Below are 17,916 nucleotides of genomic sequence, written 5' to 3'. Positions count from 1 at the left end.
TATCTTGACAGGATATACCAGTTGTGACTTGATACCAACTTGTTTTAATGATTTGATGAGAGGAATAAAAGTGTTTCTTTTTGATATGACGGCCGAGGAGTAGTCATTATCAAATCTAATTACCTGGTCATTTATTTTCAGAGAAGATAGAGCCCAGGCAGATTTTAAGATAAGATCCTTGTCTTGGCTGGAAATGTATTTTATGATGATTGATCTTGGATGTATACATTTGCTGTTAAAAGAAATTGTAGATAGGGATCGGTGGGCTCATTCCATACCAAAGGAAAGAGCTTTTGGTAGATTCAAAGTTTTGGAAAGCCAGGTAGTTAAAAAAAAATACTGCATTGTCTCAATCCATTTCCTGTGGTATGCCATAGATTCTTATATTGTTCCTTCTAGACTAGTTTTGTAAATCATCAGTTTTGTTAATAAGTCTAGTATTTCGTTGTAGAAGGAATTCAATGTTTTTCCCCATCTATTAGTCTACAGTCAGTGTCTGAAACTGACTCTTCCAGTGCTGTTATTTGAATTTTTTGTTGTTTTAAAAATGTCATTTAATAGTTCAATCTGCTTAGTTGAATCTTCTTTTATCTTATCCACTTTAAAGTCAAATTTGCCCAGCTTCGACATTAGGTCTTGTATGTTTGTGAGGATTGAGTGCAGTTCCTTTTCCATAGAATTTTCCTGTTGAGTGGATTTAAGGAGACTCATCTTTCATCAGTTGTAGTTCTCTCCTTTCTTCTACTGTTAATTTTGACAGAAAAATATAAAAGTTGCAGGATAAAAAACACACCAAAAGAAAGCTTGAGGTTTCTAAATTCTGAATCTTCTGCTTGGAAGATGTTTTTGGTGATTTTTTTCAAATAATTCTTGTGAGAGAGTTTATATTACTGCAGAGAAGAGAATTTGTGCTGTCTTCAGCTTGCCATCCAAGCCACACTTCCATGATTATTAATATTCTAGGGGTCATGAAATATGTTCAGAGATTATATTGATGAAGGTTTAGGATAGTACAAGTAGAGAAGGGTGGGGGTGTGTAGATGGGATAGCAGAAATAATTATGGAAATGGTATGAATGTAACCTCAGGGGAGTTTGTGGAGAAGAAGGGAGGGGTAGTAAAAGTTAGTAGTGGGGACAGAGAGAGAGAGAGAGTAGAGGCAGAAAAAGATATAAGAGTGCCCCAGCCTGGGCTCATATGGGAGCAAATCAAAGCTTTGTTGAAGTATTCTTTTGTAGAGGTTCTGAAGGAGTGCAGGTTAGTAGCAGTTTTGATAGTCAAAGGAAGGGAGTTCCATAGTTTGCCACAGAGCAGGACTAAAGACTTAGGCCTGGGGTTTTGTTATGTTTTGAATTTGTTAGGAGATGTTTGTCTTCATATCTGAGATGTTTGTTTGGGATATAAAAGGTGATTAATGGGCTAAGAGCAGGACAAGCTAATGGGTTGTGGATGATTTTGTATACTGTAGTATTTTGTATGTATTGGAGGTGGAGTTCAAGCCATCTTAGAGAATGTAGGGCTTTACAGTGATAAGTTAGAGGGGTTGCATTCAAGGCAAAATTGGCAATTTTGTTATAGTAGCTTTCATTTGTTATTTTTATTAGGGAGGTCTTTAAGTTAGTTAGAATTGGGGCCTCATATAACAGTGAGGGCAAGAGGTAAGTTTTGGCAATGGTAATTTTGGTAGCTGCTGAGCGGAAGTTTTTATTCCTATATAGCATGCCTAGTTTTTGGTGTTTTTTCTTTTATATTGTTTTGTATGTGTAGGTCAAACTTGAGATTATCATCGATTGTAACACCTAGAAGTTTGGTATACTGAACCAATTCACTTTCAGTACTGTTGGCTGAAAAGATCTTGAAGTTTGTTTTGTTGGAGCTATGGAATTTGTGGGTGAAGAGAAGGAGCTTTGTTTTTTATGGTTCAGTAGGAGTTCATCATTGGAGAGCCATGCTTCTATGGATGACAAAGCTTGCTATGTTATGTGTTGTAGGTGAGTTATTGTGTCTGATACACAGATGATAGTGAGTCATCTGCATATTGGTTTAGAGTGCCTTCACATGAGGATGTATGCAAGTTATTGATGAAGACATTAAATAGTAATGGGCCAAGGATGGATCCTTGAGGTACACCTGTGGGGGTGATGTGATATATGGAGATAGAGCCCTGCCATTTTAGGAGGATAGACCAATGCTGGAAAGTTTTTTAAGGAGTTTGGGGTGAGATACCATGTCAAATGCTTTTGACAGATCTAGAAATATGCAGCTACTGGTTTGCCAGTTCCATGGGCTTTACTGACAGATTCCATGAAAAATAATAAGGCTGTTGAGGTACTGTGTGCAGGTCTAAAGTCATGTTGAGTACAGTAAAGTAGATTTTTGTGTGTACAATGGTGAAGAAGTTGTAGGTGCACACATTTTTCTAGAATCTTAGGGGGTGGAAAGACTGCAATAGGATGAAAGTTTGTGATGTCAGTATAGTTGCCTTCTTTATGTAAAGGGTAATGTGTGATCTTTTTCGTAGGTTTGGGACATGATTTAACTATGACTCTATTAATTAAGATGCTAACAGGGAATGATATTGCCTCTGAGGCAAGCTTTAAGGTATTCTGGTGGGAGGTTGTCTGCTTTGAGCAAGGTTTCAGTTTTTGTAGTAGTTTTTTAGTTGATTATTTTATTGGGCTGAAAAGTAAGCTGGGGATGGTTTGTTTTTTTGGTTATGAGTGAGGAGATGGTTGTGTGTGTGTAATTTGTAGGGTGTGTAGAGGTTAGTATTGGAGATATTTGTAGAAGTAGTGAGTTGGGGTGGATAATTTGGGTTTAGTTTTAGGTTGGATATGGACTTTATAAAGTATGTATTGAATTTGATGGCTGTTTGAAGAGGTGGTATATTATGGTATGTATTGGGATTATTTTTATTTCCTGGGTTGAGTAGTGACATTACAGAGGACCGACATTTCTTAGGGTTGTTTTTGTGGTTATCTTGAATGTAGAAATAGTATGATTTTTTTTCATGCAAGATTTGTCTTTTTGTGTGATTGCAGTGTTGTCTGTATAACTGAAGATTTATGTTGTTTTTATATTTAGCCAGACAGTCCATGCTTTGCCCCTGCCTTTCATTAGAATTTTACATGATTTGGTGAGCCATGGGACATGGTTATTTTGTATTCTTTTGTTTACTGAGGGGCTAAGGGAAAGTCATTTCAGGATGGACCAGTCTATAATTTTTAGAGATTCATTAATCCCTCTTTGCTGATTTTTGTAGGTTGTGTAGAGTTTTGAACTTGTGTTGTTTTGTGAGGTGAGTGATTGTCCTGTGAGTATAGGCTGGCAGGTGGTCACTTAAGGAGTCAGTGAGTGTGCCTGAGAATGTAGAGTTAGAAGGGTTTGAGACTAGTATCCAGTCCATGGTGGAGTGTTGGTTGCTATTTTGCTATATCTGGTTGGAGTATTTATAAGCTGAGTAAAGCCACAGAGGTTCATAGTGTTTGTTAGGTGGTGCATGAGGTTAGTGTCTGCCAGTCAGTGTTAACATTCCCTAGGATAATGGTTTCGTTTGGTATTGTTTCAGATATCCAGGCGAAAATGGGAATGTTGTGCCCAGGAGGGTTGTATAAAACAACTATGAAAATGTTCTTAGATGAGTTAAGTTTTAGAAATGTTATAAGGATTCCTGTTGTGCAGAATTTTGGTATAGGATTTGAGTATGGGGAAATTATCAAGTTATTATGGAAAAGTAGATGTATTCTGCCATCTATTTTATGTGCTCTGTCTACTCTGATAATGCTGTAACCAGGCAGAGAAATTTCAGTATCTTTTATTTCTTGTTTTAGTCAAGTCTGTATAAGAACAAGGATGTATGCGTTAGAGTGTATTCAGCAGGCATAAACGAGTGCTAGTTTATTGCACATGCTCCTAATAATAAGAGTGATAAGTTTTAGTTTTTTGTCTGTGTAGTAGGAATGGGACCTGGGTTGGGGTGGATGTCCCTGCACAAGTAAGAACATCTAGTAGTTTTTTTTAGGAGTTTTAAGTAATTTGGGTATTTGTATTAGTTTTAGGTTGTAGTGGTTAGTATCAAGGAATTTAGGGTGGGAATGGAAGAAGATCAGTATAGAGATCAGTATCGGGATTATTTGGGAGAAGCTTGTGGTGGAGGGATTTAGTGGTGATGATGAGGTAATAGTTGAGGTAGGCTTTTGTAGCAGTGTTGCTGGAGGAGTTGTTAGGGTAAAAAGGAGAAGAAGGAAGAGAAATGAGAGGCATGAGTAAAACAGCATGATTGGTGTAGAGTGAGATAGCTTAAATGGCAGTAGAGGGGGAATTAGGGCTGTTGGAAGTGAAGTAGTTATAGGGGGTAGAGTATAAATGAAAATACTGTGGGATAGTAGTGTAGAAAAAGGAGGGTGTGGTTAGAGTAATATGGGTGAGGTGTGGCAGGGGGATGTTGTGTAATAGAGTGATTGGAGTGCAGTTGGAATTGAGGGGAGTTTGCAGTAGGTGGAGCTAAAAGAAGTGTAAGTTTATAAAAGAAGAGTGGTAGGTTATCATAGAATATTTTCTCCAATTTAAGGAATAGAGGGGTATTAAAGGTGAACATATAGGTCAGTTTATAACTGACAGCAATCACTTTATAGCCAGAACAAAGCAATTAACAAAGAGATGCAAGTAAAACAGGTTTTCTGTCATTTCCTGAGAGTAAATGCCTGGCATATGCAGTATAGTCTACTGGTCAAGCAAAAGGAGACAGTGGCTAACTTAGTAAGGGGTCTTACTTTTTCACAGAGTAGACACGTATTTAACTGATTAATATGCAGCAAGATTCTTCATGATAAGTAATGTTACATGAAACAAAGACAAAAGTGTCAGTAACTTGTAGGTGTAGGGCTTTGTGACAGAACTCCTGTAGTATCAGGGTCAGATGTTCTGACTGCAGGTATGAAGTAATCACAAAAGTCTCATAGGTTCATAGGTAGGTACTAGGCTATCGGCCCAAGGGCCTAGGCAAGCCTAGCCAGCAAGGTTCCATAGCTTATGCCACCCAAGAAAGTTATTTTCCTGTGCTACTGCCCAGCAAAGACACAGAAGTGATCCCCGGGCTGTATTTCCTATTTCCCATCCACTCATCAAGATTTTTCTTGAAAAGTGCTAATGAAGAACTTTGCTTGACATAGAGTGGGACAGGAATCTATCTGTCCAGCGTGTCCTGTTTATTGTGGTGACAAGGTTTAGGTCCAGAGAGCGTGTAGCTTGGAGGGATTTCTTTAGGTGTAGCATGTCCAACAGCTCTGGGTTTGACATAGCTTTATATGTTAGGCAGAGATCACCTCGGAGTAGGCAATATGCTATGGAGTAAAGCTGGAGTTTTTTGAGGCAGCCAGTATAGGGCATTTGTTTGAGGCCAGTAATCCTCTTTGTGAGGTACTTCTGTGGACTTTTCAGCTGCTGCAGATGTCTTCTGAGGTACATTCCAAAAGGAGCGTTGTACTCTATAATGGGTCTTATGAGTGATGAGTAGAGGGGAACAATGACCTCTTTTTTTCTGAATGAGAACCCTTTTATGATGAGGTGTGCCATGTAGAAGGACTTCCTGACTACTGTGGCGATGTGACTATCAAAGGAGAGACTACTGTCCACCTGGGTCCCAAAGTCTCTTATCACGTATTCAGTGTTAAGTAGATTGCTGCCTATGTGGTAGTTCATGGGTACAGAGTTTTTACCAAAGGGGATGACACTGAACTTTTTGGCATTGAGCTTGAGGCCATGGCTCTGACACCAGGCATTTGTCGCAGTGAGGCCCTTCTGTAGGATGTCCACATCATTTGGGGACTTGACTATGGCTCCTAGTTTGCAGTCATCTGCGAACTTTGTTAGCCGGAGGCCTTCTGTGTTAGCCTGTACTTCAGAAAAGTAGATACCAAACAGGAGAGGTCCCAGGACAGAACCCTGTAGTACTCCACTTGTCACTGCTTTGAGGTCAGATTTGGAGTCTGCAACTTTTACAGTGTGGGTTCTGTCAGTGAGCCAGTTGGCAACCCATCTTGTGACGTAGGGATTTATACCTAGTTTAATGAGTTTAGCTATAATTCCAGAATGGGGGATGGTGTTGAAACCCTTGGCGAGGTCAAGATAGGCTGTGTGAACCACCTTACCCTCATCCACGGCTTTGGTGACTGCCTCAAAGAAGTCGATCAGGTTGAGGAGGCATGATCTGCTTTTCACAAACCTGAACTGGATGGGATCCAGAGTTTGGAGGTTACCAATGTCTTTGTTTATGAGTTCCATGATGATACGTTCCATGGCCTTGCAGACCAGGCTCATCAGGCTAATAGGTTGATAGTTCATGGGATCAGTGGTGGCTCCCCCTTTGTGGAGTGAGATTACTGTTGCTGTGCGCCATTCAGTGGGCACAAAGCCTGATATGAGGCTATTATTGAACATGGTGCTTAAGTGGGGAGCCAGTTCGTTCTGAAGTTCTTGTAAAACACATCTTGGGATGTTGTCCGATCACATGGATGCTGTGTTTTTGGCTTTAGAGAGTGCAGCTTTTGCCTGAGTAGCTGTGATTACAGGGACTCTGCATTCTTCCTGTATAGATATGGGCCCTTTAGGGGGTGAGAGGGGGGTAGAGTTAGCACTTAACCGATCTGCCAGGATGTTGGCAATATCAGTTGGTTCTGTAATTTCAGTCAACTTGAAGGTGTAGGGCTTTGTGACAGAGCTCCTGCAATATTGGGGTCAGATGTAGCGACCATAGGCTATGAAACAGTGACAAATTTCTCAATAAATTTCTAGGTGTTGGGTTTTGTGATGGAGCACCTGCAATACTGGGGCCAGATGTAGTGACCACAGGCTCTGCTCTATGAAGGAAGATAGTGACTGAGTGTAAGAAGAGACAATACTGATACTGTATGTCATTAGATTCACTAAGATTACCTAAAATAACCAGTTAATATTATCCATCAGTAAGAAATTAAATGATTTGTAGATAATATGACTGAAGAGGAACAGAAATCTATTCCCCCCTTTTATGAATATATGAATGCTATTATCGAAGTTAAATTGACCTGCAAAGGAAGCTTGCCCAAGTTATATAAGTTAGTTATAAATAATAATACTTTTGATGCAGAGTTCCAGAACTTTTTAGATAGTAGTGGATGGAGTAATTCAATAGATGGTAAGAATAAAACTCAAGCTTCTTCAAATTTATACTGGAAAGTTTTTATGTGGAAATATTTACATAACAATGTTTTTTACTCCCTATAAAATTTCTACATTTAGCAAAACAACTTCTTCAGTTTGTTGGAGGTGTAGTAAAAATGTAAAAGCTGGATACACATGTTTATGGATTGTGAAACATTAAATGTATATTGGGAAGAAATGTGTGATTTTTAAGGGGTTATGTTCTGATAATTGTTCTTTAACTAGATTAATAATACTAATGAATGTTCCACTTCCTGTATCTGTAAAAGCCAAAGAGCAAAAAATGTTTTGGGCTCTCCTGGCAGTTGTTAGAAAAGTTACTACAAAAAATTGGCAATCAAACTCAGTTCCTACATTCAAAGAATTTTTAAATTTAACAACAATATAATAAAACTGAAAAAGAATTGATCAGAATAAGATCTATAAATTATACTAAGGCTTTTAGCAGTTGGGATAGCCTTGAAATGTTGCTATTGAAATACCAAAACTCTTAACGTGTTAATGGTATAAGATTACCTTTATGTTTCTGTGTATTTCTGACATTTTATTACAGTATGTGATGCTGTAAATATGTTACTTAATACATTTTTTTCTTAAAAAAAGAAAATGTAAGGGAAAAGACTAAATCTCAACTCTGGACAAAACCAAAAACAATAGGAGGGTCCAAAAGGTCACTACCAGGTGCAATTTTTAAACATTAATGTAATTCATTTAACAAGTTATACAGAACAAAAGTTTTGCATCAACATGCATTTTCTGAACAATAAAAATTACAAAACTATAATATCAGGCATTATTGACCGAATGTAATAGTGATTTAACAGAGAATAAAATTTTTTATGGGGACAGGGCAACAATATGAGGCAATATCAGGTACATTCTGCAAAAGTCTGCATAGTTTACAGTTATGGGTGGGAGTGTATATATTAGATTCTGAATGCTGATATTACATTTGTGGCCACATCCGAACAGCTGAAGCACTCATTGTGTGGTAGTTTAACTTTAGCAAGCCACTTATTGTATTTGTAGCAAGCAACTTGCTATAGCTTTAGAGCAAAATACATTTTTTCCTTGGTCCTCATCTTTAAAGTTGAGGGTGTGTCACCTGTTTAGGGAACGACACCAGATTCGCTAACTGTAGCTCTACCAGTCAACAAAATCAGCACTCAAAATACCATACTGCACAACACAAAAACAATGTTTTTCAGAGTCAAGTTCCCATGCACACCCATGTGTGGGCTTTCTTTCTCCCACAGTCTCCCTTACTTAAATATATTAACTCCATGGTCTTAGAACTCTAGAGTAAGGAGAAACTCCCTAAGTGGAAAAGACACTATCGACAGTATCCCTTATTTCACATATTAAGTCTTTCAGTAGTAGACACAAATGGAACAAATCAGAGAACTGTGATCAGGGACTTACCCAGCAAACTTCTAACCACATATTTGAAGAAAGCTGATATAACATAAAATATTATGTTAAACCCACTGTATTCAAAACACAAGGTTCTCTTCTTCGATTCCGGCTGGAGTGCCTTCTGTGTGGAGTCTGCATGTTCTCTCCGTGGTCGAGTGGCCTCCGAAAGACATGCGTGAATGGGCGTGCCTTCGCTGAAGGTTGGGCGTCGGACTGGCAACTTAGCACCAAAAAAATCTACTGCCAATCATTAGCGGACCAGAATTCCACTGTGGTGACCCCTAACCGGGAAAAGCCGAAAAGACAAACAACATTCAAAACACCATAAGCTTTTCTTACTTGTAAAGTTAGGAGTTTTCAAACTGTTTCACACTTAGATTACATCAGGGCTTAGAAAACCATTGAGTCTCCCCTAGATATCAGAAATGTACGTTGGGCTCCTCTTACAAAAATAGATATGCTGCATTGTGCAGAAGGAAATCAGTCCCTCCCTCAAACAGACAGAAATCTGAAATAATTATGATCTTGCTTAGTACATTATTCTTGTAATAGTAATTTGGAGTCAAATGCACACATTCATTTACTTTCATCCTTCTATAGTTAGTCAGATACCTTACAGAATTGCTATCGAATGATTAACTTAATAAGTGGACTACAGTTTTAGAATAAAATGGAATAAAGCGTGTTGGTTTACTAGCTGGTAGTATTTTCTTTATATAAGCTTGCTGTCGTGGTTTTACATTTTTAGACTTGATTGGGCCTGCCTTGAAACCAGCCAAGGACAATCCATGGAGGTTGGCCTCACCATTTTAAAATGCCTATTCTAAGCCATTGGTATAGGACTAAAAACTTTGGAATTATTTAGTTTATGAATTCATCTTGGATAGAAAGGATGTTCTTTATTCATCACCTTGTATTTCTCTTTGCTTGAAATTGCATGTTATGTCATTAATTAACTCTTTACTGTCTACAAACTTGAGTAAGCACTTTGAAATTCGAATAGATTTTCTGCAACATTCATGCAGTTGTGGTCTCCCATATCCATCCATCACATTTTTACATATGGGGTCAGGGTGCCACGTTAACAGTGACAGTCATACTAGTTAAGCTTTACACCACTGGACGTCTATGTCTTTTCCCATATATTCAATTTAAAAAGGTACTTAAAGTTTGTCCATTGTTTCTTCCCCAACAAGATGACTTTTATGTGCCTTCTACAGCTACAACTGGATTAATGACTTATATTTGCAGAGTTTTGCTTTTATATAATTGATGATGTTGTAAATACTTGCATTAAAATCTTACATTGTAGATTGCATTTGTTTGTGTGCATATATGTGGAACTAAGAAGCGTAGTTGTGCAATGGTCAGCATTGCTTCCCCACTGGTCATGGTTAATAGTTTCATAAGTAAGTACTAAGCTAACTGCCCTTGTGGACCATTTTATGCCTAGCCAGTTTCTCTTTTTGGTATTTGAATTAAAACTATCCACTCTGGTGTTAGATTGTCCTTATGTATCCCAGTGTTGATAATGATACATTACCCCTAGTGAAAAAAATGGATCCGACTATAAATAATTTGAGGGGACCCATGCAATTGATAAAGCATTCAAAAGCTGCTTCTGTCCATTAGCAGTACAAGGGACAGTCCCAGGGTAAATTTTATATTATTCACCCATAGAACCAAGTTGCTCTTGAATATGGACAGAGATGAGCTTTGTTTTAGATAGATAGGGAGACTGTTAAAGAGCAGTAGTCTGTGAGATACACCTGTCCCTCCAAAACATTCTTTTGGTGCAGCAAAAGAGGTTTAGATCCCAGACTGAGTATTTCTGATGTGATTTGACTTACTGATGTAGAGTAAATCCATCAGTAATAGGTTGTGTGATGCCTTGTGTGGAAGACACAAGTCACTTCTTAGCAGTCTGTTGGATACTGAGTATAGTGACAGGGTTTTAAGTTGGCCCATGTAGGATATTTTGTATAGACCTTGTATCTTTTCAGTAAGGTATCTCTGAGCATTGCAGTTGTTCCATGTATCTGGAGAGGTACATGCCAAAGGGGGCATTATATTCAGTGACTGGTCTAATGAGGGTTGAGCAAAGGGAGACAATGACATGTCTAGATCTTGACACAATCCCTTTGTTTGTAAGCTGTACAATATAGAAAGACTTTCATATGACAGAGGGCACATGTTGATTGACAGGTCACTGTCCAGATAAATTCCCAAATTCTGAACAACTGGGGCAATTCTTGAGGCAGTATTGTCAGTGTGGTAGCTCCCTGGGGTAGATGACTTCCCAAAGCATATGATAATGCATTTTTTGATATTTTTCAATCCATGATTTTGGCACTAGTTATTTGTTTGGAACAGACCTTCTTCCAGAATGGATAATTAATTTGGGGATTCATTGAAGTTCAGGGGTAGTTTATTTTTAAAGACAGAGAATAATAAGGGGAAAGGAAAGAACCCTTATGGGTTCTTTTGTATAACTTAGCAGGGATTGAAGGTAATGAGCCAATAGTTTTGCAAAATTTACAGTCCTGTGCCTGTCAGCCAACAAACCTGTAAAGGGCCATCATCCAGTCAGCCCTGACAGTGCATTATGTTGTTGCCAGAAGCCATACAGTAAGAGAAATTTTAAACTTTTTGAACTTAATACCAAGTGTTGACATAAGCATTTGCATTACTGTGATGACTGCTGATGCCCCCCTCCCCCGCCCACATGAGCTGATAATGGCTATCATCCCTGGCTTGGGCAGCCATGCTGACATCCTTTTGACGCAGCACCCCACTGCATGACAAGTTTTCATTCTGCAATGGGACCCTGTCAATGGAGCCGTGGTGTAAGATAGCCTACAACCACTGTCCTCTCACTGGTGGTCTTGCCCTTCCTTCATACCTGCACTGTCAAGCTCCTAAAACAATAGTATAATCAGTGCTTTATCTTTCCGTGTAATCAGCTCAGGTAGTCACTGTAGACTTTGAAGGATCTCTGGGACAGGAAGATTTGACTCCAGCAAAGTTAGAGAGTCTAAAATTAGAGTTTGATCTACATGGTCATAATGCTTTAGTTAGATTGACAATGGTAGTACAGTTTAGGTTTCCTTTGTCTGTGTTGGTTAACATGTCATCTGTAAGGGTATAGATATCAGTCATTATAATACTAAAAGACCAAAAGCTGCACTTATGATCAGTTAGCAGTGTGTATGTTAGAAGCTTGAGAGTAAACCATTTTTTCAAGGAGTTTATCCAGGGGAGGGAGAATTGAAGTGGGTTTGATGTCTTCTAGTGAGAAGGGATTAGGGGTCTTTGGAATCAGGGTAGCATAAGCTTGATTCCAGGTGATAGGCATAATATTATTACTGAGGCAGAAATTATAAACATACTGTAAAGATTGCATTAGATGTTTCTAGCACAAACTAAGGGACCAAGGCAGAAGGTGGTCTGAGTTAGGGTGACTATCAGCCAGCAAGGTATCTTCAGAGGTTTTGAATGTCTTTCACTTTATTAGAAAAGTGATAGAAGGAGGAATGTAAAATGGAAGGTCAGAGGAGTAGACCAGAACAGAACCAGAGGGGAGGGAAGATTAGAAAATGCATGCAAGTAGTCAGAGTGGGTAATGTTTCCAGATTAAATGTGTACTGGACTATCTGCTGCTCTCCTAGAGTTTGAAGAGTGGCCAGTAATATTGTTAACTACTTTCCAAAAATGTCAGCAGATTAGTTGGTTTTGTAGGCGGCTGTTTTCTGATGTTTCACCATGGCTAGATTATGAAGTGTAAGGAATTTCTCTTTGTTTTTGCAACTTGGATTTGTTTTCCACATTTCCTGGATGAATCTCTAATTTTGGAGAGGGCTTTAAGTTCCTTAGTGATCAGTTGTTTTTGGTTTGATTTGTTTAATCTGGAAATAATTTCTGAGGAAGCGGGTATAGTTTTTCTGTGAGTAGAGATGAAGCTAACAAGATGTCTAAACATTGGTAGATGGGTGACTGGTGAGTTTGTTCAAGATCTTGCTTTAGTGGGGAGTACCTGGGTAGTATGTATCAGTTTAGAAAGATTGCTGTTAAGCAACTGTTTTTTGATTATAACTCCAGAGTACAAAAACTCTTAACACAATGACTTAGACAACAGAAGGTAGAAAGGGTTGATGCCAAACTTAGGGAGCCTATCACAAGAAAAATAACCAGAGATCCTGGTGAGGTATAGCATGAAAAAGTAAAAATAGAAATATTTATGGAAGACTTAACGTCTGTTAAGGTTAGAGGTAGATGAGTCTCAGCAATTAACATTTAAGACAGGAGAAGATGAGATAAAATGGTGACATATAATCAATCAGCAGAAAAGTCTCCAGTAATAGATGGTATTCCTGTGGAGATTTGGAAGCTAGGAGGGAAGAGACTGATAAAGATCTAGAAGGTTTTGTTTAACAGTGATTGACTATTTGTTTAACAGTATTTTATAAGAAGGAGTAACATCAACATCTTGAAAGAAAGCAGTGATGGCTGTAATACCTAAACGCAGTAAAGACCCATCAGACCCAGCTATTATATAGGTCCATTTCAATCTTAAACCATGATTATAAGTTGTTTATGTCTATAACAGTTAAAAATGCTAAGATTGAGAAATCTGGATCAATGTGGTTTTGTGGAGGGAAGGCACACATTTGACAACATTAATAAAACAATGATGACCCAGAAGGAAGAAGAATATAAGAAAATACTGCTGTTGTTGATGGGGCTTGATGCAGAGAAAGCATTTGGCAGAGTAAGCTGGGATTTTATGAGTAGGGCAATGGAAACATTTGCATTCACTGATACAATAATAAGGTTAATTAGGAGGCTATATATGAGGGATTGAAGGCATAAGAAATTCAAGGATATAACTGGTATGGTAATCAAGGAGAGTTGCCTTATTTGTATATAATATTATTTTGTACTTGATAAAATCAGAAAAGGACACCTCAGTGCCTTGAAACATTTTGAAACAGTTTCAAGTATTTTCAGAATATAACATTAATGATGATAGAACAAAGGCTATAACTTTAACCATGTACATATTTATTTATTTTACATTTGTTGACCGGGTTTGTCTGGCTGTGCTGATAGCCCTTTTTCAGTGAAGGCCCAAGGAGAAAAGCTCTACATTATTACAATAGAACTTGAAAAATTGTATCGCATACAAACATAAAACATTTTAGTTGGTACAATAACATCGTAAATATTATTTGCTGAGCTTAATTTATCCTAATAATATAAGTTAGTACAAGGACTGTAGCACACATACACATGAATTGATTCAATATTACCCATATTTATAGGGAGACGATAAAAATGAAGTATTTATGAGTATTGATTAAAAAGGATACAGTTATGGCAGCCAAGGAAATATGGGAAGACACTAAACAAAAGATAATAAAAAAATTTTGAAACTGGAAGCTGTTGTTTACAAATATTTGTAGTAAGACACAAGTAGTGAAAATGTTTTTAGTCCCTTTAGTTTTATATACAGGTTAAGCATATTTTTATTAACTGGAGCAGAAGTTGTTGACTAGTAAAAAGTTAAAGGATTTTATCTGGGAGGGGAAGAAGGCAAGGGTCAAGTGGCATACGTTGATCCTTACAATAGAACAAGGTGGTTCAGGGTTACCTGATTTGAAGGGATATTTCAGAGCTACACAGTTAAGGCTCATATACATAACACCAACAGAAATCTATAATTCAAAGGGATGATGATGAAGCGTGGGGGGGGATTCAAGAAGTAAGACAATGGGATTTTGGATGCAGATCCTTAAGGAGAATAACAACAGCCATACGGGACTTACAAGTCCATTGAATATGTGGGAGAAACAGACAAATGTAGGTTTTGTAGAACCAAATTGGAAACAGTTGCACACCTCGTTGCTGGTTGTGACATACTAATGGCAGAAGGACTGTATACTGAAAGGCATAATAATGTGGTAAGACTGCTGCACTGGGTTTTGTGCAAACATTATGCTATTGAGGTGGCTGAAAAACACTGGAAACATGAGTCACAAAACATCATAGAAAATGAAGAAGTCTACATCACATGGGATCACCCATTAACAACAAGTTAAAAAATAGATGCTAGAAAACTGGATATAGTGGTGCAAGAAAAGAAGGCAAGAGTAGCATTGCTCATTGAAATCACCACATGCAATGACTACAATGTCTTGCGAACAGAGAGACACAAAGTCATAAAATATCAGGATTTGCAGGCAGAAATGAGAGCAATGTGGAAGAAAGATACCCAGACAGTTCAAATAGTAGTAGGAGCAACGGGTCTTATGAAAAATAATCTACAATCATATGTAGATATGCTACCAATCCATGTAACCCCATACGAATTGCAGAAGGTTCTTACTGGGCACATCAAAGATTGAAACAATACTAATTTCATGAACTTTGACTTAGGAATGGGGTCCATTCCCATCATGGTATTAGAAACCCAAAAGATTTGGATCAATTAAAAAGAAGCAATATTATATTCATAAAGTAGCAGAAAGTATTCTAAGAATCAATCAATGTGAGAATGGAGAAAGAAAATTCTGTCAGTAGGGAAGACTGCAATTAGTGGTACAGAGAATAGGCAAGAGGGGGCTGGAATTTACTGGTGAAAATTGGCAAAGGAACCAAGTTATTTGGAGCAAACAACCAGAGAGGGAAAGGTAATAGAATAAGAAAAAGCCAAGAAGACATTTTGGACTGCAGGATAGAGACTGCCTTCTCTATCAGTGACTGATATCAGAGTACAGGCAAAGAAAAAGGGATCGGGGAATCCCAAGTGAAAGACCTGCTCTGGTATAAAGTTTTAGTTGAATCTAGAACAGGAACTGCTATTAAAAAATGGATAATTAGTAGGGCATATAAAATATTGCACAACAACTATAAGAATTAATCAGCAAAAGTTAGAAAAGATTAGATAGAGTGATTGGATAAGCAGTTCACAAGAAAGCAATGGGAGGACATATGTATGGCTCCCCCATATGCAACAAATTCTGGAAGATTTAGCATTTTTGCTCGGCAGTGTTTGCATAGGTATTTTTCTACCCCAAGCAGACTCCAAAGAATTTTTCCTCAGGTAGATGGCAAATGTTGGAGGTGTGTTGGGGGAGAAATAGGTAGCTGGGAACATATGTTTTGGGAATGTAATGAGTTGTCAGACTTCAAAATTTCTCTACAGAGTACTCTGACAGAAATATTGGGTGAGCAAATAGGTGTAACTAAGAAAATGCTTTTTTCAGCTGGGATATAGGATCTGAATTGTCTAGACATAGTATTGCCTTTTTAAGTTGAATTCTGGTGGCTGCCAAAAAAGCAGTTACCAGAAAATAGAAGTCAAAGTCTAGCTGAAATGCAAACAAACACCAATCACAACCAAAGTGTCACATAGCTCACAACACCAGTGTGCCACCCAGGAACAGCCCCTAAGGCAAGACAACGTACCTAACACTTTAGTCATAGGTGACTTTATAGTCAGGCACACAGATGTCCCACTCACCAGGCTGAACAAGGAGAAAATTACAGTCAGCTCCCTGTCGGGTGCCAGGATCCACCATATAATGCATGCACTCAAGTCACTCCACAACAAGTACAAATATGACTCTCTCATTGTCCATGTTGGAGTGAATGACTTGAGACATACCTCCCTGGACTACATGAAAAGAGAGATGGAGGAGCTCTCGGATCATGTGGCCCAGGCAGGTATGACTCTAGCCCTGAGTAGCATCCTGCCTTCACCCAGAATGATACCACATTATAAGGACAAAATGATTGATTTCAATAATTGGCTAAGCTTCTGGTGTCATTCAAAGGGGATCCAGTATCTGTCTGCCTGGGACAACATGATCGACAGACCACGATGCTTTGCCAGAGATGGTCTGCACCTGTCGTCCCTGGGATTCAGGTTACTGGCTAAGGCTCTTGCCACCCCTATAGTGCCTTTTCTAGGCAAAGTTCAAAGGACAAAACCACCACTGTAACAGGTACAAGCATACAAAATCTGAAGGTAATGCTACTCAATGCTAGAAGTCTAAACCTCAAAATGCACACTCTCGAGGCACTCCTAAAAATGGAGAACATCATTATCTCTGCAGTAACTGAGACCTGGTTTAAGGCTCCAGAGAGCACCCCTGCAATACCAGGCTACAACTCTTACCACACTTTTCAGCCACCAAACCAGGATTGAAACACTAAAGGTGGAGTAGTGTCCATATTCACCAAGGATATTCACACCACCAGGCTAGTTGCCCAACACAATGCGTCTGAAATTCTCCAGGTGCAGCTAACACTAGGTAAGACTGCAATTCAAATTGTAGCTTGCTACAGATCCCCCACCATGCCCCAAGATTCTCACTACACCTTTCTAAACATACTAGAAAATATTAAGATAGAACCAAAAACCCTAATACTGGGTGATTTCAACTACCCTGTCATTAACTGGGAAAACTACTCGTGTACCATCACCTTTGCCCAACGGTTCTTGGAATTCATAAATTCCAGTGCCCTGGATCAACTAATCCATAGTCCCACCAGGGGCTCCAATATCCTAGACCTGGTAATTACCAACATGGGAAATCGATGCTCCACACCTATGGTCACTCCCTCGTTGGTCAGGTCAGACCATAAGCTAATCACCCTTAACATCCACATCCCACCCCCACTCCCAAGTAAGGAAACCTCCATAAAAAACTTCTCCAAAGCCAACTTCATGCTACTCAAGTCAGAAGTGACAAACTTCATGACACCCACGCAGACGGAAACTGAAAGTTCGACTGCTGAGTCCTACACTAAGGCACTGTACGAGCACATCCACTCATGCATGAATCATGCCATCCCTAATAGAACCAAGATGCTCTCCTCCAAGAAAAGGAAGCCAATCTGGTGGTCCCCTGCCATAAACAAACTTTACAACAAAAGGAAGAAACTGTTGCAGAAAAGAGGAAAATCCCACGATGCAAAAAATTCCCTTACCAGCCTCAGTAAGACATACTCCAGGGATCTAAACCTTGTCATCATAATAAACCAAACATGCTTGAGTGATAGGTTCCCGACCCAGAGACTCCCCAGACTCTGGAATAGACTGTCCATACATGTCAAGCAGAACGCCTCCTTGGCCCTCTTCAAAAGGAACCTTGATGACTGGATCTGTGAAAGGAAATTCACCCCGGGGATCATGTCAGTGGTCCTGCTAGACAGGGGTCCAGGGAAGTAAATAGTATGGGAAGAAATACCCAGGGAATTGTTATGACTAGGCTTGTATAGGCCCTAGGGCCGATAG

This window comes from Protopterus annectens, chromosome 7.part0 (assembly GCF_019279795.1).
Source record: "Protopterus annectens isolate FY-2018-M chromosome 7.part0, PAN1.0, whole genome shotgun sequence".
Lineage (NCBI taxonomy): Eukaryota > Metazoa > Chordata > Ceratodontiformes > Protopteridae > Protopterus > Protopterus annectens.
This window is presented reverse-complemented; position numbering follows the sequence as displayed.